At 35.0% G+C, this 25049-nt stretch overlaps 1 long non-coding RNA gene across 1 annotated transcript in view; it reads right to left on the reverse strand.

Annotated features, from left to right (window-relative positions):
• The window catches only part of LOC103665343, a 406966-nt gene that overhangs the window by 165957 nt on the left and 215960 nt on the right, over positions 1–25049 (reverse strand). Inside the window, exon 3 of the long non-coding RNA XR_569272.2 lies at positions 18074–18129. This is a non-coding gene — a long non-coding RNA (uncharacterized LOC103665343). The remainder of the gene's footprint in view (positions 1–18073; positions 18130–25049) is intronic.

Raw genomic sequence — 25049 nt, forward strand, 5'->3', positions numbered from 1 at the left:
GAAGGAAAGACAACCCAAAGACTAGGAGAAAATGTTTGCAAATCATATATCTGATAAAAAACTTGTATTCAGACTATGTAAAGAAGTCTCAAAGCTTATTAAGGAAATTAACACCCAAAACAAGATGGGCAGATGATTTAAGAAAAGAGTTCACTGAAAAATATATAAAGGGGGCAATTAAGCATATGACAAGCACATGAAAAGATGTTCAAAACCATTAGCCATTAGGGAAATGCAAATTGAAACCACAATGAGACAGTACTTCACATCCACTAGAATGTCTAAAATCTAGACAATACCAAGTGCAGACAAGGATGTGAAGTAACTAGAACTCTCATACATTGCTGGTGAGACTGCAAAATGGTGCAGCCATTTTGGAAAACAGGTTGGTAGTTTCTTATTTGGTTAATCAAACATATACTTACCATATAACACAGTAATCTCACTCCTATTTACCCTAGAGAAACAGAAACTTAAGTTCACACAAAAACCTATACATGAACACTTACAGTAACTTTGTTCATAATTGCCCAAAACTTGAATACAACCCTAATGTCTTCTGAATAGTGAATGCATAAAACAACTGTGGTACATCTATGCAATGAAGTACTATTCAGCAATACAAAGGAATGAACTACTGATACACACGATAACATGAACGAATTTCAACGTACCATGCTAAGTGAAAGAATCCAGACTCAAAAGTTTACATACTATATTATTCAACATATAATCCACTCTGGTAAAGGCAAAATTATAGGGACAGAAAGTGGGGATGGGGAAAGGAATAACTATAAGCGGCTTAAGAAAATTTTGTTAAAACCTGATTGTGGTGGTGGCCATGTGACTGTACAAGTTCAGCAGTAGCTACAATAGCCAAGTAATGGAAAGTCCATCAACTGATGAATGAATAAAAAAGATGTGGTGTATATACAATGGAATATTACTCGGCCATAAAAAAGAATGAAGTCTTGCCATTTGCAATGACGTGGTTGGAGCGAGAGTGTGTGATGCTAAGTGAAATAAATCAGTCAGAAAGGCGATACTGTATGATTTCACTCATATGTGGAATTTAAGAAAGAAAACAAAACAAAAGAAACAACACAAATGATCATAGGGGGAAAAACAAAAGAGGCAAACCAAAAAACGGACTCTTAACTATAGAGAAAAATTGATGGTTACCAGAGGAGAGGTGGTGGGAGGGTGGGTTAAATATGTGATGGGGATTAAGGAGGGCACTTATGATGAGCACCAGGTGTTGTAAGTGTTCAATCACTAAATTGTACACCTGAGACTGTACAAGCTTATCAAAATGAATAGAACTGTACACCAAAAAGAGTAAATTTCAATATATATATATATGTATATATATACATATATATATATGTATATATATAATACCAAAATAAAATAATTAAATGAAAGAATTCCAAATTCTTAAACAAAAAAATGTTTTTAGTGGTAGGAGTTGTATGTTAGCTATGATAACAGTACTAGTATTAGTATTGGAAAATTCTGTCAAAAATAAAAATTTCTTCAAATGAAGAAACAAACAAATGAACAGAAAAGAGAGCTTATGTTGTCTATACTTAAGACTTTTTGAGCTTGGTAGTAGATTGCATTTAGTGACTTGCCTTTTGACAAAAGCAACACTGGCATCAACACAGCTGGCATCTACAGCAGTGGCATCGCAGGCCTTATGCCACCTGGGGCCACAATCTTTCAAGCTTGCCTCCTGGCCATGCTTTGCCTCTCAACTCACGCCTATACCTGGCACTTCTTGACTACTGCTCTGTGGTCTTCTAGACTTCCAGATATGGAGCCCTCTCAAAAATGCATGTGCAACTTCAAAGTGCAGAAGAATTGACACCCTGTGGTCAGCTGCTCACTTATTTTACAAAAGAAAACACAGAAAGGATAAAACAGAAACTAAAATTGTTATCTATATGGGGTCGAGTTGGGAGAAACATAGTAAGACATATAAGAACAGAAGCAACAATTCCATGGATATTATTTTATATATAGACTTCCGAGCCATATAAATTTTACATAATCAAAACATAAATTTAAATAAAAAAAACAAACCCCAAAATTAGAAGTAAATGTTCACATACTCAAATGAATAACCTAATCATGTGGAAAAATATTATTCCAAGTGACTTTTGAGTACAATATTTTGGCTATATCTGAGTGGAATACAGTCCAAAAAAACCAAAAAACAAAAAACAGCCACTCATAGAGATATCTTTAACTTAATTTAGATGCAGTATTGATATTATAATTTAGAATCTATTTTACGATTATACAAAAAAGTAAATAAATGTTAATGCTATTAGGTACCAACGCCTTCTGCATAACCATTATATATGTATATCCTTTATATAATAATCCAAAGTTAATAAACATTATAATATTAAAATTGAAATGGAAATATTAATTGGAAGTCAACACACACCACCCCCACACATACACGTGTGCACACACATATACACACTAGCTATTCCAATGAGAAGTTACTGAATTAATAATGTTCCTATAGCAATGAGTGTAATAGTCCAGATCTTGATCCTGGGCTCCTTGAAACAATGGCAGTTTTCAGATCTAGGACAAGGAAAGTACAAGGTGAGCCTAAGACATTTTATTATGCCAGAAGGTAAGGAAATGTTCAAAAACTAATAGAACTTTGATTAGATATGGTTTGAAAGCAAAATGGTTCTTTAAGAAAAAGTATTTGGGAACAAATGAAAAAATATGAATATAGACGGGATATTATCGTTAATTTGCTAATGATATTGTGCATATGTAAAAGAATGCCTTATTTTTTAGAAATATATGCTGGAATATTCAGAGACAGAATGTTATAATGCATGGGGCTTATTTTCAAATGATTCAGAAAATATATCATATATCATATCATATATATACACATACAGATGAAGCAAACATGCAAGAATAATAATTACAGTTATTGAAGATGAATGGTGGGTACAAAGATCATTGTACTAGTCTTCCAACTTTTCAGTATGCTTGGATATGTATATTTAAAAGGTGGAAAAAATTTTGTCAGTGCGCATCTAATAGACCAAAGAACAGGAACTGGAGCTGACATTCCCCACAAGGTCCATTTTAGTCCTCTGATTCTATAGTAACAGAAAAGGAGATTGTGAGTAGTGGCTATAGAGAATAAAAGAAAAATGGAGGTATTAAAAAACAGCTTCTTATAAGCCAATATCATAACAGCTTGCTCATTAGATTACTGTGATTACTTCTTTATTAGGCCTTATTTGAGCTGTCATCTGGTATCAATTAGGTCAGTTATAGTCTGTCAGGTCTACCAGAGGGAAATGGAGCAAGGTCCATCATGGCGTGAGGATGGCGTAATTAAAGCAATGGAAATAATGGCTACTCTTCATTTAACCCTCATCCAATCAACCAAGCCCATATTGGCCTTCCACTCATGTTGAATGCTAAAGATGCAGAAGGAGGGAAAAGATACTGCCAAAACAGAGTTTTTAAAATCTCATTTCAATCATAAAATCAAACCATTAGTGAGGTGATGAGTTACAACTAAAATATACCGAATCATCAGTGTATAGAATAAAAAAGAAGGTATAATTCATTTATAAATGTTCCTTAATAATCTAATTCTATATATATGTTACATATCATGCACACATACATACACACAGCATCTCCCCAAAAGAGAGAAGAATAAAGATGAGTCTGTCCATATTTACTAGAATGCAAAAATTTTGCATACGTAGTCTAGAATTAAAGGAAGAGCATTTTAAGCAGACATGAGTTGAACACATAGTGCCTCTGAGCCTTGAAGAATCTAAGCAAAATTTTGAGACCAAAATTGTGATTGTGTTGAAAATCTTTCCAAAGTAATTTTAAATTGGGTTGAATTTAGTCAGTTTCAGCTCAGTTGTAAAAGTAACAGAGGAAGCATGGAAGATACAGAAATCCAATTTAGTCTAAGCATTAAAATATTAGAAAATAGCAGGAAGGAGTAAGGTTGGGATAATTATTCCAAAAGATTGAACTATGGTGAAATTCTATTTATATACCTCTGACAGATAATGAGGTGTTTGGAACAATATTTACCATATATGACATACATGGAATACCAATTTTAATAAAACTTGGTTTTATTAATATTTAAATTAGACTTAATTATTACTCCAATCTACATAATCATTTTTTTCATGACTCAGAGAGCTTTTCAGGACTTCAGAATTTTATGTATAGAAATTGAGCTGAATAGGTAGTTATCACACACTATATTGTCTAAGTTGTTTCTTCAACAAAAAAGCTGGTAAGAGCTTGTCATTTCTTTTTCTTTCATAAAAATAGAATATAAAAATAGGGAACATGGAGGTAGGAAGCACATTGTGTTTATTTGTGTCTCACTGGTAATCTGGATTACAAACTAGTGGATGTCTGAGTGAAGATGCATGACACTGATCTGTTCTCTGACCCTGAGGCTGCCATGCGAGTGACTCTTTGACCTGTCTTTGACAAGTCATTTAATCTTTCTGGGCCTCAGTTTTGTCACTTATAAAATGAGGAGAGCATATATTAGCAGATAATACTTAAATTATTATTCAGCATTAAATTCTGTACCTTTTATGACTTATATCACTTTCTAAAGTCATTCACCTTTAACATGAAGGAATTAGGCAGGTGCAAAGAAAGCAAAAGTGATATCAGATTGTTGGAAACATCCCTTCTTCCTCTCCTACTTTTTCTTCCTTCCCTCCTTTTCTTTTTTGAGATTTGCACACTATTCCTCATTTAACTGATAAAATCACCTACAGTGTAGGACATTATGATAATTATAATATCCTATCAAGTTTCCTAGATTTTAGTCACAGAATTTGCAGGTCATATTTCCCATATTACTTTCCTAAACCTCTTAGTATCAATAGTTAATAGCTAATGGCATCATTGTACTAATAACACCCTAAATTAGATCTAGCTTAAATATTATTATGCTATAATAAAGCTATTCCTTATCATAATTCTTGCACTTATGGATTTCCTTTGATGATCCTAAAGTTCTAATAAAATATTGTTTAAGTCTTCAAACTTTAATAAGCTATTAGCATTAGACACAAGGTAAAAGATTGTATCTAGCTTAGTTTTAAACCTTGATTCTTTGTTTATTTTCCCTATTTATCCTGCCAGCTTATAGTAGAAGATGACTTTAACCCCATGATTTTGGGGATAAAAATTAGACAATCACCAATATTACCACCTCAATTCCAATTTTATGGCAAAGGCACAATGCTATCCAATCTCTGGCGCTCTTTCACAGCTTTTCATCCAAAGTTTGACAGGCAGTAGCTTTCCATTGCTTTCCAAGTGAGCCTGGGGAGGCCAGTTCACCAGGACTCCCTGCAGTTCTACCAGAACATGGACAAGTTGATCTGTATCCCAATGCCTGCCATTGGGGCTATATGAAAATGCAGCCTCACTAATAGAAGCACAATATGCGAGATGCCAGTGCATCTCTGTGATTTACAATATGTCTAATGTGCAAGCCCAATGAAGAGGTTTGTTGTCTACCATAAAACCAGATGGATGTAAGCAGTGATTAGAAGCAATTAACTCTGTTCAGCACTAAATAACTTTCCATCATTAATGTACATTTTTCCACCTCATTAGAGGTACGGAGGAGAGCAAGAGGTAAAGAGTACTCAATTTGAATTTCAGATATGCATATGTTTAGAGGAAAAAACCCACAAATTTGCAAGGAAAACAGAATACATTTTAATAGAAGCCTTGTTTTGAAGCCATTTTATTCCATCAATACTGGAATGGGCATACTATCAGTTTCACCAGCCATCCACCAAGACTCAGGTGAATAGGAAACATATGAAGTTAAGGTCTGGTAAGAAACACAAGAAGATATCAAAAACTAAGTAACAGTAGACACAGATTTTCTTCTGTTTTTCTTCCAATTAATAATAGTATGCTTTCAATGATTGGTAATGTCATTTAAGAGGACAAAGCTAGAAAATATCATATTTATTTTCTAAGATACATTTAAAGAATTTCATCCTGAGGCATCAAAAGTCACTGAATCCTTCTACATAGACATCAAGAATGTACAATCCCATTTCAGTTATTTGATGAATTTACTAAGTAGAAGTTTTGCTAATTGATATTATTTTAAAAATAAACTATATCCCCCTCCAAAAAAACCATTAAAAAAATCATTGAGTTCTTCAAGTAATATAGGAATAATTCTAGGCCACGTGCTTACAATGTTATATTAAATGAATAAGGGAGATACACTATGATCTCAAATATAAAATATTCAGAAAAATATTAGAAATAAGTAAACTAAAATAGCATTAATGTATATTCTAGACAATAGGATTCTGGATGATTTTTCTCTTTATCATTCTGATTCATATTTCCCAACTTTTCTGTAAGGTACAATTATTTCTTCATTTATCTCTTACTTTGCTACCCAGAGGATTGGACATAGCTTAAAAAGTGAAAATAATTGAGTTAATAGGTGTTTTGTGTGTATAAAGAAATTGTAAAGCAGGGCAGTTAAGAGCATGTGATTCATGTGTATTTCCCTTTGACAACTATGAATGGATAATACTTGTTTATCAAAGTCTGTGATTTCTTCAATGTATTTTTTTAAATGATACTAATAGCTAAGGTGTAAAATACTTGCTCTTTGCCAGGTATTGTTCTAATTTACATGCATGGATTCATTTAACCCTCACTCAATAATCCTATGAATCAGGGACTGTTATTATAAATAATCCCACTATAGTTAATTTAAAGCTACCAATGATTTATCAATCAGATTGCAAAATTCCTGAAAATGTAATAATCAGCTCATCAAAACCAGTACGAGCTAGCTCCAGCACATGACTATTTATTAAGGGCCTAACTGCATGTTTTATAGAGCTGGGCATGTCACAAATAAGCAGAAACATCAACGGCTCTGTTTCTAAAATGATGCCATGAATATGTATGTTGTGGTGTACGCTGTTGTCAATAACCGCCCCCATTTTCTCCCATTTCTCCCTCCTAAAAGAACTTGATTTTGCATGTTGTCCACTCCTTCTACTCCAGAGGGGGTACTCTGATGCATCTACAGGAAGAAGAGCTCAGCCTTTGCCTGATGCTATTATTGGTCAAAAAATGGGCACATGACTTACCCTGGCCTGAACAGACTAAAGAGAAGAATATATACTCCATACTTTGAGAAGCACATTTCTAATGCTCCTATTGTTTGTGAACAGAGAAGCATGTCATGACTTGTCTGACGGCTAAAGCAAGCAAGCTTGAAACCAGGAGTGGACCCAGATTTAGGATGAAGCGAAGGCGAAGGGAGGCAAAGAAAAACAAGACAGTAGGAGTCTTTGATAATCCCTCTGAGCCACTCATATACACTAAATCTCATGTGAGATTATCAATGCTATCATTTTCTAAGCAGGAGGAGTTGGGAGCTTTCTTTTACTTGGAGGCCAAAAGCATCTCAACTGATAAAGGCTTTAACTTAGAGAGGATACAATAAACTGTATGATACACCTAATTATGAGTTCAAGACAGGGTTACCTATCTGTATGTAAATCCTTAAAGCTGGCTACGAAATTTACACTTTCTGGTTTGGGTGCCAAAGTGTCTTGCGAAGAGAGCATTAAGTGAGATAGAGGTGGATGAAACACAGTATTATCTTCCTTCTCACAATCAGGGAGAGGCATTTACAGAAGAATGAATGTGAAAATACCTTTTTAAAGGAGGACAACAACGGTAAGAAATGTTGGGAAGTTAACTCTTGCCTAAGGAATACTGCTGGTGAAGACAGCAGTTGGAACTGGGTGGAGTTAGTTATTGCAAGCATATCAAAAACAACAAGTGCAGAAGTGAGGGACACAAGTTATGCTGTTACCTAATTTAAAACCAACATGACAAAGAAAAGAAATATTTTATTTTTGTTTAGAACTTGTTTAGAAAGATAAGCAGATAAATGTAAGCTATAAAATATTCAACTATGTTGAAAACATACATTTCAACGATGTTGAAACATCAGAGTTAAACTATGTTTTCATCTTACAAAGTTCTGGTACATAAAATAAAGCCATATAAAATCTAACCACGAATTTTGCTTTCCTTACCATAGTATGCATAGAATGGGACAGATTATGTTGATGAAACTTCAAATATCGACCTTATGAGAAAGGGCTTTTGCAATTCTGAATTTATAAATAATTTCAAAATGGAAGTCAGCCCAAACTGTACTCCCAAATCATTAGATTAGCAATGATCATTAGTATACTAAAGAAAGCTAAATGTTGCCACAGATCACATCTACCAGTCAATTTCACCCTCTACATTTCTGACCTATTCCTACTTGCCTGTCTATGAATATTTTCAGCAGGTAGCTGAATAACTGTGTGGGTCGACTTACATGTGGATTTCTTTTTCAAGAAATACAGTACAGATATATGTATTATTTTCTCTTCCTTATGATTTTCTTAGTAACATTTTTTTTCTAGCCTACCTTGTTGCGGAAAAATAAGAATCAGACCAGCAAGAGACCAAGTGACACTGGAGAAGTAGGAGAACTCGGATTTATTTTACAGCGGTGCACCCAGATGAGCTCACGCTCAAAATCTGGGCCCCAATTGGAAAGCTACAAAATAGACCTTGAGAGAAATAATGGCCCAGAGCAAAAAGAAGAAAAAGAAAAACTTTAATAATAGGGCAATAATCCTACATATCTCAATGGCCCCTAAGAGCACTATGTTTTAATTATTGTTCATAATGATGACCCTGAATCATCAAGAAGGTGTGAAATTAGAATAATCTGCTTATGATGGCAAGGAGGCATATAAAATCAGCTTCAAAAATGTTTCATTCAAAATAGTTAAGATGTAGTGTTTATGACAGGAGATCTGCTATCCAGAATTTCTTCTGCTCCCAGTGTACAGAGGCTTCACTATACACTTTTGTTCTAGAAAATTCCAGGGAGACACCTGGTATTGACAGTCTTTTTAAGCTTATGAGAATAGCTCTCATGAGGAAAAAAAAAAAAAGCTGACATTTCTTTCTAGAATATTTTCTAAGATGAAGTGTTTATAAACTCTTGTTTTGGGGGAAGTTTACCAAGTGGTGAAAAGAAGATGGTCAATTCTAGACCCATGGAAATGGAGGGCATTCTAAGGAATTTTACCTTGCTGCTTCTGTTTTTCTGCAAAGTGAGCCATTCAGGCATTGCATCTTCTGAAATTTCCTCGCCTCTTTCAGGGAAGCATATTGGGGCAGAGCTTGCCAGCTGTCTGCTCCCTTTGCCTTCTGCTGCCATTATCTTGAGGTACCGCCCCACCTTCTGGCCCTCCAGCTTGTGGGGGGTGGGGAACAGGGAGGAGAACAGAACTCTTCCTGCCTCTGACATGCGTAACACAATGAAAAGAGCAGAAGGATATATATCTATACATATATTTGTCTCTCTCTACATATAGACATACATAGACTGATAATGTGAGTGTGTGCATGTATATGCTTGTGAATCCACACACCCAGTGCCAGAATATCTCTATATGTATATATACACAGTATATATTCCATATGCTCTTTCTTTCTGCAGCACACATATGCAGCTGGGAATAACTACTGTGAAAAAAAAATACATACTTACCAAAGACAAATTATCAAGCAGAATTAAGAATATATGGAATTTAACTATTATAAATTCTTCTCATCTGCTGCTTGTCTTTATTAAAACATGCCCATGCACCTTAAGAAAACATCTAGCATTTCATAGTTCATGAATATAAAAAGGCCTCTTTTTCCTAAATCTCATGTTTTATACTGCTTAACCAGCATCACTGAGCTGGTTCTGGACTGACAATTAATGTAGTCAGAAGGCTTAAAGAAGCCAAATAACACTTAATGCTTATATGATGGTTGTGTAGGTGCTGGAATGCACAAAAAAGCACAGCATGGTGTGAGCAGATAAACAGACAAGCAGATTCAATAAGAGACAATGTATGCAATGACTACTATGTGTACATCACTACACAAAGGCACCTGGCACTTACTGTGTCCTTTAATCCTCACAATGCTGCTGTGCGCTTGGTTCCACTACATTACTCTTGCCATTTTACAGATGAGGAAAGTGGGACTTACAGAGGTTGAACAACTGACCCCAAGAGCCAGGATTTAGCCAGACATGTCTGTCTCCAGAGCCTGTCATCTTCTTCTTCTTCTTCTTTTTTTTTAATTCATTTATTTTAGAAAGAGAGGGAGAGCATGGGCATGAACAGGAGGAGGTGCAGAAGGTGAGAGAGAGGGAGAGAGACTCTTGAGTAGACTCTGCACTGAACGTGGAGCCCAACCCCGGTAGAGGCAGGGCTTGATCTCAAGACTCTAAGACAACCACCCTCAGCTCACCACCTGAGCTGAAACCAAGAGTCGCTTAACAGACTGGGCCACCCAGAGGCTCTTCCACAGCCTGTCTTCTCAACTACCACTTTAGGCTGCCTCTTGCTCAGGGTAAATTAAAACAGTTCACATATATAAAAGCATATATTACCGGGGCGCCTGGGTGGCACAGTCGTTAAGCGTCTGCCTTCGGCTCAGGGCGTGATCCTGGCATTCTGGGATCGAGCCCCACATCAGGCTCCTCCACTAGGAGCCTGCTTCTTCCTCTCCCACTTTCCCTGCTTGTGTTCCCTCTCTCGCTGGCCGTCTCTCTCTGTCAAATAGTAAATAAAATCTTTAAAAAAAAAAAAAAAGCATATATTACCCATACAGGAACAGAAAAGTTTATGATACTGGTCTGGGTGGTGGAAATTAAACTCTCCTTTTAGATTCTTTTGTACCACACCTTTACTGTAAGCAGTTAATATATTTCATGACCAATTAATGTAATCTAAACTGGGTTATTGCAGCTCCAGATAAAATAAGTCTGATGCAAAATTTTAGCTTAATTTTAAAAATAATTCCAAGGTAAATTTGAGCATTAAAACACCAAAAAATACCTGTTTTTTTTTCCCTAGTGATATATTAACTTTTACTGAATTTTATGGGGACAATAATGGTTTATTGGCTCAGAAAGACAACAATAAGCCAAATTCCTTCCCAGTGTTTATGCTGTTCTCCCAAGGGATTTAGATTGGGTAGTCAATGGATGTATCAACTATTTTTGGCTGCTACAATATACTGAATATGCCTTTAGTAGCCTGAAAATGCAGGTGATTAAGCATGCGTAAGCCAAGTGACAAATGGCAGCTATCCCAACCATATCTCAATAAAGACTTCTTGTTTAGGAATTTATAAGAAAGCAATCACTTAGTAAGATCTATCACCCACTTCAAAAGCTTCAATTATTCATCTCACTAACACATTGAGCTTAATTCTCCTTGGTGTCTAAATTGCTTCCTGATATTAATTTAGGTGCTTGAGGGAGGGATCCTAACTCATTTAGGTCAGTTGGTGCTGTTAAGATTTGTAAAATACATTTCAGAAAAAGGGTCCATTCAGGCAACATTTTCAAAAAGTTGTTCAGCCCACAAACTTCTTATCAGCTTGTCCATTTACAAATTTTAGGAAGTAAGGCTTAAAGCCATTTAGTACATAATTCCTGCAATTAATTAAAGTATAGTATTATCAGGAAAAATTCATGCAAGCCTGCAAATTATGTTCCAGAAGCAAAGGACAGTTTTGCAGCAGTTATATAGATAATTTGTAAGGTCACCGACAATTTACTGATCCCTAGATTTGGGGGGTTTTTATTGTTGCTGTTAAAATCCAAATTATTAGTTTTATGTATGATTCTTTCATTTTTTAAAGCTCACAATCTAGAAGGAATTTCTATCAAGAGGTATTAGCCCATATGGTCAAAATACTCTAATGTGTGAAATATATATAACCCTATGCAGATGTGACTGTTACTTTAGTTGTAAAATCTTAAGTTATAAAACTGTGGATATTAACTTAGGAACAAAACTGAGTTTAAAAAAAAATGTAGTCTAGAACTACTTCCTGGGCTTAATCTCCTTTTTTATGAAGGCAGAGTGACTATCTATTCAAGAATTAGTTTGGTTTTAGAAATTTCATTTTATACGTGAGCTAAAAACAATAATGAAAATCATCTGCATCTGCTTCAGTCAGAAATGGAAAATAGCTGTACTTGAACTCATTCACAGAATATTTCCTTCACAGAAAATATAATTCTTGAAATCTCAATTAATCATACAATTTTATAACTCACTTCTATTATTTACCATGTTTTACACCAGCAGCTAACTCCTATGGTAGGTTCTCAATGATTAGCTCACTTAATTCTTACAACAATCTTTGTGAGAGCTAATATTATACTATTTTTTAGATAAGAAAACTGAGGTTTAGAGAGTTTAAATGCCTTTCTGGAAATGTCTTAGTAACTGAGGCCAAATGGGAATAAGAACCAGGATGTCTAATTGCAAAACTGAAGCCTTTGCTCACCTTGATGTCTGTCACTCCTATCCGATTCTTACTGGAAGCCAAGTTTTGTGAAATTTATTTGTTGAAGATTGTCTGAAGGTCAGGCAGTTCTCATAATTCTTTAAATATTCTTAACTCACACTCAATCAGAATGCCATGCTTGAAAGCCATAATTTTACCTATGTACAATTGCTTGAAAAAGAATTATGCTTCAGTGTTAAGACACCAACCTACACTGAGGAACATTATTATAAGCATATAAAATTCATAATTGTATTATATAAAGGTTGTTGAAGACAGCATCATCCCCACTAAAAGAGAGTCCTCTTTTTGTTTTTTAAATAAAAAGCAATTTTTTTTCTTTACAAAACAATATGTCTTTGTAGAAAAAACAGAAGACAGTATAAAAGATGAAGAAAGCTATAAAGCACTCAGAATCCCCACTACCAAGTGGTCACTAATGATAACTCTTTGGAGTGTAACTTTCTTGGCCAATTTCTTATACTAAAATGTATTTATAAGAGATGACTTAATTTATTAAAACAAAATCTTAATTGTTGAATCTTGAGAATGTTTGAATTTTCCTTATTATAAACAATATTTCTATGAGCTTTTTTGCAGCCACCATACCTTTGTCTATATCTGAGATTTCCTGATGATACAATCAGTAGAACTGCTGAGTCAAATAGTAAGTAGATAAGACTTTTTATATATTGTAAAAATGCCTTTCAGAAAAATCATATCAACTTACATACCCAACAGTAGTCCTTCAGACTGCCGATTTCCTGAATCCTCATGAAAAGTGAACATTATTTTAATTTATGTCAATATGGTAAATAAAAACTGACTTCTGTTTGATGTTTCAATTTGAATTTCTATTATTTCTAATAAGAAAAGGGTTTTAAACTAAAAGAGCGTTTTTTAGTCATATGTATTTCTTCTTTTGAGGAAGACATGCCTTGTTCATGCCTCTTATCTCTTTTTCTATTAGAGGGATCATCTTTTTGTCATTAATATACATGAGAACTATTAAGTCTTTGAGTGTCACATCTATTTCAATATTTTCCCAATTTACTTGCTTTTTACTATAGATGTATATTTTGATATTTGAAATACTTAGGTCACAGTATCAGAAAAAGCACACTTCTCCCGGACAATAGTGTGTTTTTGTCTTATGGGCTCTGTGCATTTTATAACTAATTTTGTTTCTTTCTTTCCCCTGACCACAAGTAAACTTAGAAACAAATTTATAATCTACCTCTAACAACATCAGAAGCTGTAATGTATATGCATTTCTGTAGGATTATATGGTCCTTCACTATTTTCTTATATTTATTTCCATTCATCAAAGTTTCCTTAAATATTTACGAGATTTTAACAGTATGTGTGTTTATGTGTGTATTGCAAGATGCCTCAAGTGACCTCAAAGTTTAGAATACACCTATTTGCCTACTTTGAATCAGATCTTCATCATTTGATCAAACCTAATAAATGAGAGGAAATCAACTTCAGTTATAAATTTCCTTTTCTTTTTTGAGACCTGGATATTCTTCCATGGTTTATAAAGTGGTTTAAAGTAATTCTGAAAGCAAAGCTCTAAAACTATCAGTGCTAAATAATATCATTAGAATAGTTAGAAACTTCCATATATATATCAAGCAAAGGATTATTACCTTTAATACAGAAAGAGCTCTAACAAACCAGCATAAAAAAATTAATATCCTAGTAGGAAAAAGCAAAAGACAAAAATCTGATGATTCATGGAAATAGCAAAATAAATAGGAACACAGCAAACAGTGATGATTAAAGTCATGGTAAATTAAAATAAAATTCCATGTTTTATTTGTCAATACTCAGTATTGTTGAAAAAGTACTGAAATCAGTGATCTCATTCACTGCTGGTAAATTTGATGTTTCTATAAAGCAATTTTGCTACATGTACAAAGAACCTTAAAAAGAAGTCCATAGGCCTTGATATAGTAATACTATTATTAAGAATGTATTCTAAGATTTGCCCAAAGAGTTCCAAAAAGACATTTTTACAGCATTACTTATTACGATGAAAATTGGCAAATACTGTAAATGTCTAATTGATCAATAAATTAAAGAGCCATATATTATATTTTAAAACTATTTTTAAAATCTTATTTTCAAGGTATACCATAAAACTTCCAAAAAATTTCATAGAAAATCTGAAGAAAAAAGCAGAATATGAAATTCTACATATGCCTAAAGTCAATTTGTAAAAGTTATAAATTTAATATAAAATGACATACACATACATGCAAATGTATTATATATAACTTATTACACATCTATTTTCATGAATTTTTAAATTGGGACTTCGACTTCCTGAAAGCAAGAAAGTACCGTGGAGAACAACTTTGTGATGAACTAGTTAGAAAATGAAAGCACTGGTACCACTGAAAAACAAGGATTTCACAGTGAGTTGCATGAATAATGGTTTGCAAAGGATCAGAGTCTAACTGGAAGAACAAGAGGAATCAATGATAGGAAACTCAATTTAAGGGCATACCATTTTTATAATTGTTTGAGTTGCTTCCAGTGATAGGATCTCTAACTATGAATTCCATGCACTTTCTCACATGAAACTTCATTTCTCCTATGGTTTCTATATAGAGAAGAATTTCTCTAAACATTCTCCTAATATCTATTCTCCTAAATAACTCCTACTTATCATTTAGGTCTTCAATGTTACTTCCTTCTGGAAACCAAACATCTGACCAGAACAAGTCAAATTCCCAGTTTATATGATAGCTTCACACTTTTACAGTTCATTGTTGTACTTATCACAAATGTCATTGAATAATTAAGTGGATGATTAGTTGCTTAATGCCTTCTGCCTTCTTACCCAGAACATACGTTCTACTGAAGTAGGAAACATCTCCATCTTGTTCACCACTCTGTCCCCAAGGCCCAGAAAATATACTAATAGGTTTCATATTACTACATGCCAGGTATCCTTCTAAGCTCTGTAGGTATATTAACTTGGTTAATCTTCACAACAATCCTATGAGGAAGATACTAAAATCATTCTCATTTTAAGGCCAAGGTCATACAACTATAGTAAGTAATGGGGCCAGGATTCAAACTCAGGCAGCCGGACATCTTAAATCATGACCTAAGCCTCCTTGTTACAGGTATCCCATGAATATTTGAATGAATATTTGGAGAAATGAATGAGGAAATACATTAGCAGTAAAATGTGTATTTGCCATGAATTAAGCACCAGCAAAGACATGTCTTGTAACAGCTGTAGCTCATCATTTCATGGTCACCGGATCATAATAGATGCATAGGACTCCAATTTTATAATGGAAATACCAAGAACAAAGCTCCATAGACACCCTCATTAGAAATTCAATTATAATGATTTCTTTAGAATAATAGACTATTTTGAGGCTTTCAATTTCAATGACAGGAATTTGAAATTAAAATATTTGGAGTAAAGGCATAAACAGTTTTATGATACATATATGCATCCATTCTAATTACAACTGACCAACCACAAACCTCTCCCTTTTTTTGCATGCTCTTATTTCCTGTTGAAATCAGCTTTGAAGGAGGGTCTGTAATTGCAAACAAGTTGTGCAGAATAAACAAGCCATTATTGTAATGAGGATGATTCTTGCTGAGGATTATTTTTAAAAGCCAAATTATAGACTCCCAGTCTAAATTGTATCTGTTTTTTTATCACTTGCTTTCAAATTTGGTACTTATTTGCATTTTGCCTGACCTGCTAGTTAGAGCACAAGTTCACAGAGCCCCTTCTGAAGCTATAATGAGCTTAGGTAATAACCACCACATAATTGTGTTCAACTGCATACAAGTGTTTACTTTTTACTGCTGTGCGTCTGCCTCCAAGATTTTTGAGATGTAATTATGCATTGCAAAATTTGCATGTTGCCAACCTTGCTTGGACTATTTTTGCTATGTTTCACATTTAAACTGCTTAAGTGCATAAGTGGAGGTATAAAACAGCCAGGTTTTCCAGACTAGAAAATTACTGTTGCTTAAATGGCAGAATTTCTGCTCTGTGGTTTCCTATTTCCATGCCTTGCCTCAGCTACATATCTTTTTAACCATCTGTTTCTTTCTGGCGACCAGTGACAGGGAGGCAAGCAACTGTATCTGCATTACTATGTAGTTTGACATCTGGTATCTAAATCCAACCATAGTATTTATTTGTGAATTGTTTAAATATAAGATCATATTAGTTACACTTGCAGATCCCTCTGCATTAACATCTTCAATTCTGCTTATGCTAGAATTGCATGTCATTTCCCATAGAGAAAGAATATGTATGTTTTCCTGAAGGTTGCATAGAATTTGAGTATGTAAATATGAAATTTGTTAAGTAGCAAAAATATATTACATATGAATTAAAATTGCAAATTTCAGATATGATAGAGGGAAGTTCAACAGACATTGAAATGCACACATGCTTTTAAGTATTCCCAAGATTGTTCTTGAATGAATTCAAAATCTCGTTGAAATAGTAATCATGACCATATATGTGTCTTGTTGGACAAAAATACTGCTGATGAAGGATCATTTGAAAAATTATGCTCTTCTTTCTGGATGGGGAGGACTCTGCACTTTCTTCTTTTCCTCTGTGGCTTCAAGTATGCATTTGGGAAATGGCTAACTAGGGTCAGGGTATAGCAGAAAGCTCCAGAGTTTAGTAGAAACCGAAGGAATGAGGACATTAAACAATTGCTGTGGTCTCATTACCACTCATGACATAGTTTACAAATAATAGTCATAATCTTCTCCTAATCCATTAATTCTTCTTGCTAGTTATTGACTTCCATGCTTAATTGAGACCACTTGACACTTCAAGTGAGCCAAGAGCAATTCAGCTGGAAAGAACAATTTAGCATTAAAAATACTCTCAGAAAAAGAGGCATGATTTTGGTAGTGTTCTTTGGGGCATAAGAAAAGAGACAGGGAAATAACCCCCATCCCCATGAAGGAAGTATAGACTCTACCTGGATCAAGGGGAGCCTCTTAAAACCAGCCTGTTTTCACTTCTTGCTCCTTCTGCTCTCTTGCTCTCTTAAAGAGGTATACCACAATCTTGCGATGATCATCACAGAATGCAGATACGATATCTGCTTAAAAACTACCTGAGAAATACTACTTTGCAGGGTCTATGGAAAAACTACTTAAAAGGCAAAACCACAGTAAACCAGGGGCGTATTTACCAGCCTTTTCAGCTGAAGCTGTAAATTCCTGTCAAATTTGCTTAAAAGTATTGTAATCCTTCCTATCTACCCGCCTACACCCTTTATGAGCCTAAAGGAATTGTACTTATCTTTTATGACTCAGCTCAAATGTCACTTCAGTGTGAAGTCTGTCTTGACTCTCTCAGAGTTAGGTGCTTTGATAACAGCTCTCTTTTATACTCTGAAATCATACTGAATTATACCTATACTATACTGTATATTCCTCTATTAAAATCTTTATACAAGTGTATATAGATCATTTGTTTACATAATAGTACCAGTCAACTACTGCCACAACAAGGTCATATAACAAACTCAGTGATATCAGTAGCATAGAACAATAAGCATTTATTCTTACTCACAGTTCTGTGGGTCAGGTCGGTACTCTGTCCCAAGTGTTTTTCGTGTGTTGTTCAAGCTAAGTAGGAAAAGACAAGGGGAAGCTCTTCTTAAACCAACAGAATGACAAAAGCATACAAAAGCAAGCAGAATTATGTGCCGCCTTATAAGCCTTGTATCAAAACTGGCACACTGTCCCTTCTGCCCACATATCATTGGCCAAAGCAAGCCAGATAGCCAAGTCTAAAGTCAAAGGATAAAAAAGTACATCTCATCTATAATGAGGTCATGGTAAGGATATGAATACAGGGAGGAAGGGAATATATTAATAATTCAATCTATCTCAGTTCTGATACAGCAAATGTCACTCATTCAATAGTGATTTATTGGATGAATATATAAATAAAACCAAAAATCTTCAGAATGAATTCAAAGTTGTAAAAGTACAATATGCCTTAAAAAAATATATATATATATATCCGTGGCGTTTAAGTTCTACTTTATTAAACTTTGAGTTATCCATTTTACCTTAGTTGGATTTAAGTGCCTGTATTAGTTTCCTATTGCTGCTGTAATTGACTAGTACAAACTTAGTGGTTTAAAACAACACAAATATATGATCTTACAGTTGTGGGGGTTGAAAGTCTGAAAAGGATCTCCCTGGGCTAAAATCAAAGTGTCAGCAAGACTGTATTCCTTTTGGCAACTCTGGGGAAGAATTCATTTCCTTGCCTTTTGAGTTTCTAAAGGTTGTCCACATTCTTTGGCTCATGGACCCTTTCCATCTTCAAAGCCAGTGAATGTCAGTCAAGTCTTTCTCATGTCACATCACTCTTCCTTCTACCTCCTCTTCCACTTTTAAAGGACCCTTGTGATTGCATTGGGCACAGCCAGATAAAGCAAGATAGTCTTCCTATTTTAATTTCAGCTACTTAGCAATCTTAATTCCATTAACCTTAATTTCCCTTTGCCATAATAACCTAACATATTCATAGATTCCATGGAGTAGAATGTGAACATCTTAAGGTGGGGAGAGGTCGGAGGTTAGAACAATTATTCTACCACGTGGCTATAACATATATGATGGAAAGAGCACAGACCCAGGAAATAGTTTTAGTTTGAGTCTTAAAACTAACAAGAAATAGTAAACAGTCCTTTCAAATTTCAATTGTTTCTGGAGAAATGAAAAGGTTGTCCTAGCTGATCTCTAAGGCTCCTTTCAACTCAAATTCCCTTGATTTTATGAATATAGTACATCCAATTAAACCTTAGTGTGAGAAGAGATTAAAGACTAATTCATCATCATAAAAAGAATGAAGTAAAAGCTTAGCAGTGTTATGGGAACACAGAGGAGTGTCATTAATAATTCTCTCTAGGTAGCTATAGGGGCTTCATAGAGGACATGAGATCTAGGCTTACATGCCCCAAGGATGTAAGGACAAAAGCATTCTGGTCATGGGAACCAATGCAAAGGGCACAGGGATTGAAAGGGCATCTGTTATGTAAGGGCATCAGCCATGCAGAGAATGGAGAGAAATTCTATGTGTACAGAGCATAAAGTTGCAGGAGAAGAAGCTGGAAGTGCAGAGTAAGACCAGATTGTGGTACCTTCTGTAGGCAAAGGAAACACACTATTTTATTATTATTATTATTAAGCAAAGGAATGATATAACAGGCTTTGTATGTTTTATAAAGATACTGCAGGAATAACGAAAGAAGTTTTACCTGCTTTAGTCTATTTAACATTCTAGTTAGTAGGACTTCATTAAAATAGCTTGTCAGATACCATAAAATAGTTTTCTTAAAGATCTAAAAAGCCAAAAAAAAAAAAAAAAAGAGGAAAGCATTTTTGTATCTAAGCTTACTGTTTTTGTATGTAAAAATATCCATTTACTTAGAATAAAAGCATATTTCAAACTCATTTTTTAAAATAGAATTATTAACTCAGTAAGGTCATCCATATAAATACATTTTAGAGAATTAAATAAACTTTCAACCCCCAAAGTACATTCACCCTCACTCTAAGTGACCACCTGCTGTATTTATCCACCTCTTACTGTCAAGTGTTTCTTGAGAGTCCAATCATTTACGTGCTGGTCTACTTTCTGCTATAAGCAGAATCCAAAGCTCGGGGGTTGTTAATTGTCAAGTAATATTACCTCATTTTTATCAGAAACGCAAGATCTTGAATGGTGAGAATGTGTTATTCCAATTGAATCTCCCACTCTTATGTACCAAAGACATGTTCAGATAAGATAGGATTCTTTTTTTCCTTCCAGTCCCCTTTGTCTCTCCTTCCTTATAGTTTGGGGACATGGCAGTCTCTGGCTGTTTGCCCTGCTGTGTTGTGGTGAGCCTCTTCTACCTGACAGCACAGTGGGCCATGGTGGAGTCACTCAGGGCACCCTTAAGACAAATTGGATTCAAACCTGACTCCACCACTTCTTCATATAATATTAAGTTACTTAACTACTTCTTAGTTTCTCCATCTGTAAAATAGGGATAAAAATAAAACATACTTCACAGGGTTGTTATTAAGCATCAGATGAGTAAATATCTATAATATGCTTAGAAAATAGGTATCATGGAAGTGGGGTTTTTTTGGTTTTGGGATTTTTTGGGTTTTTTTAGTTTTTCAATTCACAGAGGAATAAATTTCATGTTTCTATTATGTTCGAATGTGGATTTTCTGGATAAAATACTAATATCAACACAACAAATGATAAATGCTTTGTTTTACTTTATGTTTAAGTATCTTTATTCATTGTTTTATGTGCTTCATGTATAACTGTGTCTTTTTGCTACCCAAGGTCAGTTTCAGCATCCATTTCACTTGAAACCTTTTATAATTCTCTGCAAGAGTTCTACACTTTTCTCTCCCCAATTATTGCTATGTTTACTGCTGTCAACAAGACTCCTTTATCAACCACCACTCCTCAACTCAGGAAGTTCTTACCCCATTGATTTTTTTCTTTATCTTCAAACTTACCCTTTCCATTAACTCCTGCCCCTCAACAAATTTTGTCTTAATTTGGGATCCTTACAGTCAAACCCTTAGAGAAGGGGTAATATAAAAGCATTTTATTTGGAAGGCAATGCCAGGAAATAGGGATGGGAATGCCAATTTGACCCTTTTTATAGTGCAGACCACAACCGATCTTCCTGCTTCTGGCCTTGACCCCTTCCATCATTATTCTCACTACTACCAGAATAATCTTTCTAAAAAGTTTAATCACCTCCTGCTCAAAATCTTCCATGTTTCTTATCATTTTCCAGGTATACACCAAGCTGTAATGAATGACCCTTTCCATCCTGCCTCCACCTGTCTTTCCAGGTGTGCTTCCTGCTATTTTCTCATCCAGCTCTATAAAAGCTTCCTAATAAGCCATATCTAAGCCCAAACCCATTGCACTGTCATTGTTCGCAGGTCCATCTCACATGCTTAATCCAATAGATTAAGGAATGCTTATAGGAGTAGTGTGTAGCTCCCAACTTCAATATTGTTAAAGACCACAAGAAAACAAACTTCTCAGTTATTTAACAATTACCGAGCTACTGCAAGTACAAAACTACAGGAATGAAGAAGGCACAGAGCTGTCTCAAGGAGCTTTTATTTTAGAAGGAACATAATGTAGGGGCAGAAAACTTTCCCTTTCTTCCCTTCTAGGTTCTTTGTCTGGCCTAATAAGTAAATTGACATAAGACAGGTTAACAGAAGAAAAACAAATTTCGTACTTAGGGGAGTGCCATAAAAATATGAGACTCCCCTTGACAGTCTGGTAGTTATTATACCATCTTGAGTTCCTAAGGAGAAGGGGATAGGCATCTGGGGCTTCAAAAGGGAGAAATACAATACACAGGAAGACAAGAAGAGCAAGTGTTTGGTAAACAAATGTTATCCATGCCATGCAAATAAGTCTTTCTGATATAAAAAATTATCTCTGGTAATAGCTCTCTTCCTGGTATAGCTCTCCTACCTAAATTCTTTTAGGTGGTTAAAGGAGACTCTGACTGAGTTTGCTGAGCCCAGAACTGTTTTCAACTCAAAATAATCCACATGCCAAAGGGACACATCTTGCATGGCATACTCAGCTCCCCTCAGTATGAATATAGATAACTTTAAAGCCAGGTATAGAGCTATACGTTTGTTTAAATGAGATAGTTACAAGAGTGTATGAGTTCATAGTAGGGAGAGAGAACAAATTGTACCTTATATTGGACTTTTCCGATTTTGACTTGCTCTTAAATACTCAAAAATCCTCTCTTTGGTAGAAAATATCTTTATTCAGGAAAAACAAATTAAAGGATTTGGTTCTCTTGACATGATGTTTATGGGTACTCTCTAAGACTCACTTAATATATCCAGGCTTTTTCTTTATTTCTGTCAGTGTTATTTCATCACAAAGGTATATCTTTTATTCACTCATTCGTTTCAATATATCTTGAGAATCTACTATGCAAAGTAAGAAGTGCCAAGAGACAAATTGTAGAAACTACAGGAGGTTAAGTTTTTACCACATTTATATCTCCAGGGGTAAAATTTTTCACCATTAACATTATGATTATATATATATATTTTTTTTAAGATTTTTTTATTTGAGAGTGAAAGAGAGAGAGCACGCACAAGCAGGGGGAGAGGCAGAGGGAGAGAAGCAGACTCCCGGCTGAGCAGGAAGCCTGACTCAGGGCTCAATCCCAGGACCCTGAGATCATGACCTGAGCCAAAGGGAGATGCTTAACCGATGGAGCCACCCAGGTGCCCCTGATTATATATTTTAAATTAAATTTTGTAACTCTACATTGCTATTTTAACACTCTTTTTTGCCTCCCCTTAAAAGTTGATTCATTTTGTTTTACTTGTAGCTTGCTGTTTCAATGACAACTTTGTAATATTCAAAGTAAGGCTGACCACCTAGACTAGTTATAAATGAACAAAAGGGGGATGGGAAGAGATCCAAAGAAAGGAGAGAAAATTCATTACAAGTAAAACAAACAATCCATATGTAACACTGGATTTGTTTTGTTTTGCTGTTGTTGTTAATGCATTTTGTCACAAGTGTTTCTAAGTATCAACTATTACAAGCAAGTTCAATTAACTAAAATGCATAAATGGTCTGCACTTTAAATACTGAAGGTTACAAAAATAAACACATCTTAAAAGTCCTTCCCAACAAACACAAAGAAAAATTGTACGCCATCAAATGACACAGCTAGAAATACAGAGTTTCCATAATTAGTAGAAATTGTTCACATTTTACTCCTCAGGAGTAACTGTAATGCTCAGCATTTAAACAGCTGCAGTCAGTGAGAAGAACAACTAAAACATTACTTTTTTCTATGCAGCATTTTTTGATTTCTTATTTGTCTTCAATGATTTGAACTGCTGCAGTTACCCTGTAATGCCTGTGAACTGAGTTATTAAATAAATGACTCCAGCCCTGGGCAGCAGTGGGCCATGACACGCAGCTATTTGCACTCACAATGCAAATTCAGCTGGATGGATGAGCCTGGCACCGTACATCCTCATTGGGATGTTCGTTAGCCTCACTTTACAGCTGTCAGAAATGATATCTGTTATTCAGCTCAACCCAGCCTCTGAGAAAGTATTCTAAGGCAACTGATGGTAACACATGGAAAATTATTTGAGAAAAAGCAAACCTATTTAAAAACCAAATGGTAAAAATAAAATAAAATAAACCATCACTTCATCTTAGAGGATTAAAATGTAATAATAAAAATAATTACAGATTAGAGCCAGACAAAGGATACTCACTCAACCTTATCTAAAAGAGTTCTGTGACAGTTTATTATACTAGTTCCCTAAATTATACATTTGTTTCTAAGCCTGCACTGTATCCCTGTGCGTTACTCAAGTATATAAATATCACTGTTCTCATGAAGCTCCTCTGGTGTTATCACATGCATTTTAATGCTCAGGGGAAGTTGGGAGCTTCACAGTTGCTCCCATGTGCATTCCAGATCATTTACGGTCTTTGAGGAAAGAGAAGATGAAGCCCTTCCAGCACAGAAGCTGACCTGTCACTGACATTCAGCAGCCCACCAAAACCTCTCCATTTGTGGAATCCGGATAATTTTGATCTCCACTTAAAAAAATCTCTTAGTTGTCTTAACTTTCTTTTCAATCATGTCTCCTCCTTCCCACTAGAATTGTAATTTTTGTACAACTGAGAACGTGCCATTTTATTTCTCCAGCTCAGCTTAAAATAGTGTTCTGAACTGATTGACTTTTAATAAGTCACTGCTTAAAACCTTTGATAAGAAGCTGTTCAACGGATGAAAAACAATGATGATGCCAGATTGGCAATTCCTGCATCCACAAACTGGATCTTCGTCTACAAGGTGGCCATCTTGCCCCCAAAGGCTTTATTTACACAGTTAAATGTAAAAGAAGGGTTACCCGGGTGTCTGGTGAATTAAAATATCAACTCAGATATTCCTGTTGGCAAAAAGAATCTTGCCAAGAGCTTAGGATTCCTGAGTCATTCCCAAAGTATTTCTGTACTCAGAAATGTTTAGATTCCTATTCGAATTCACCTTCAACACATAATATCATTACCATGCTGGCCAAACTCAACAGGTATTTCGATAATAAATTCATGGTCTTTTAGAAGACATTTCAAAACCTAAGGGGGGGAAGGATCGGGAGAAAGGAATGGAAGCTTCTTTAAAAATCAGTGGGCTTGTAGCATTTTCAGTGCAATGTTTCCTGAGAGCAAATGACCTGAAATATCTCCACATGGATCATATGAAACCTTTAACAAGACATTTCTCAAGAAAATGGCACCCCAGAAACACATACATGTGTGAGGACACACACACCACTCACACACAAAACACTGTTTTTAATAGCCAAGGGCACTTTGGCACAATGTGGGGCGGTGGTTGTCAACATAAACAGATGGTCAAAGAAGTGGGCAAACACTTCGTGTGAACTAGTTCCATAAATGAAGTTTTTTTATTTCATTTTAAATGCCATAC

This window comes from Ursus maritimus, unplaced genomic scaffold, assembly GCF_017311325.1.
Source record: "Ursus maritimus isolate PB19 unplaced genomic scaffold, ASM1731132v1 scaffold_8, whole genome shotgun sequence".
Classification (NCBI taxonomy): Eukaryota; Metazoa; Chordata; class Mammalia; order Carnivora; family Ursidae; genus Ursus; species Ursus maritimus.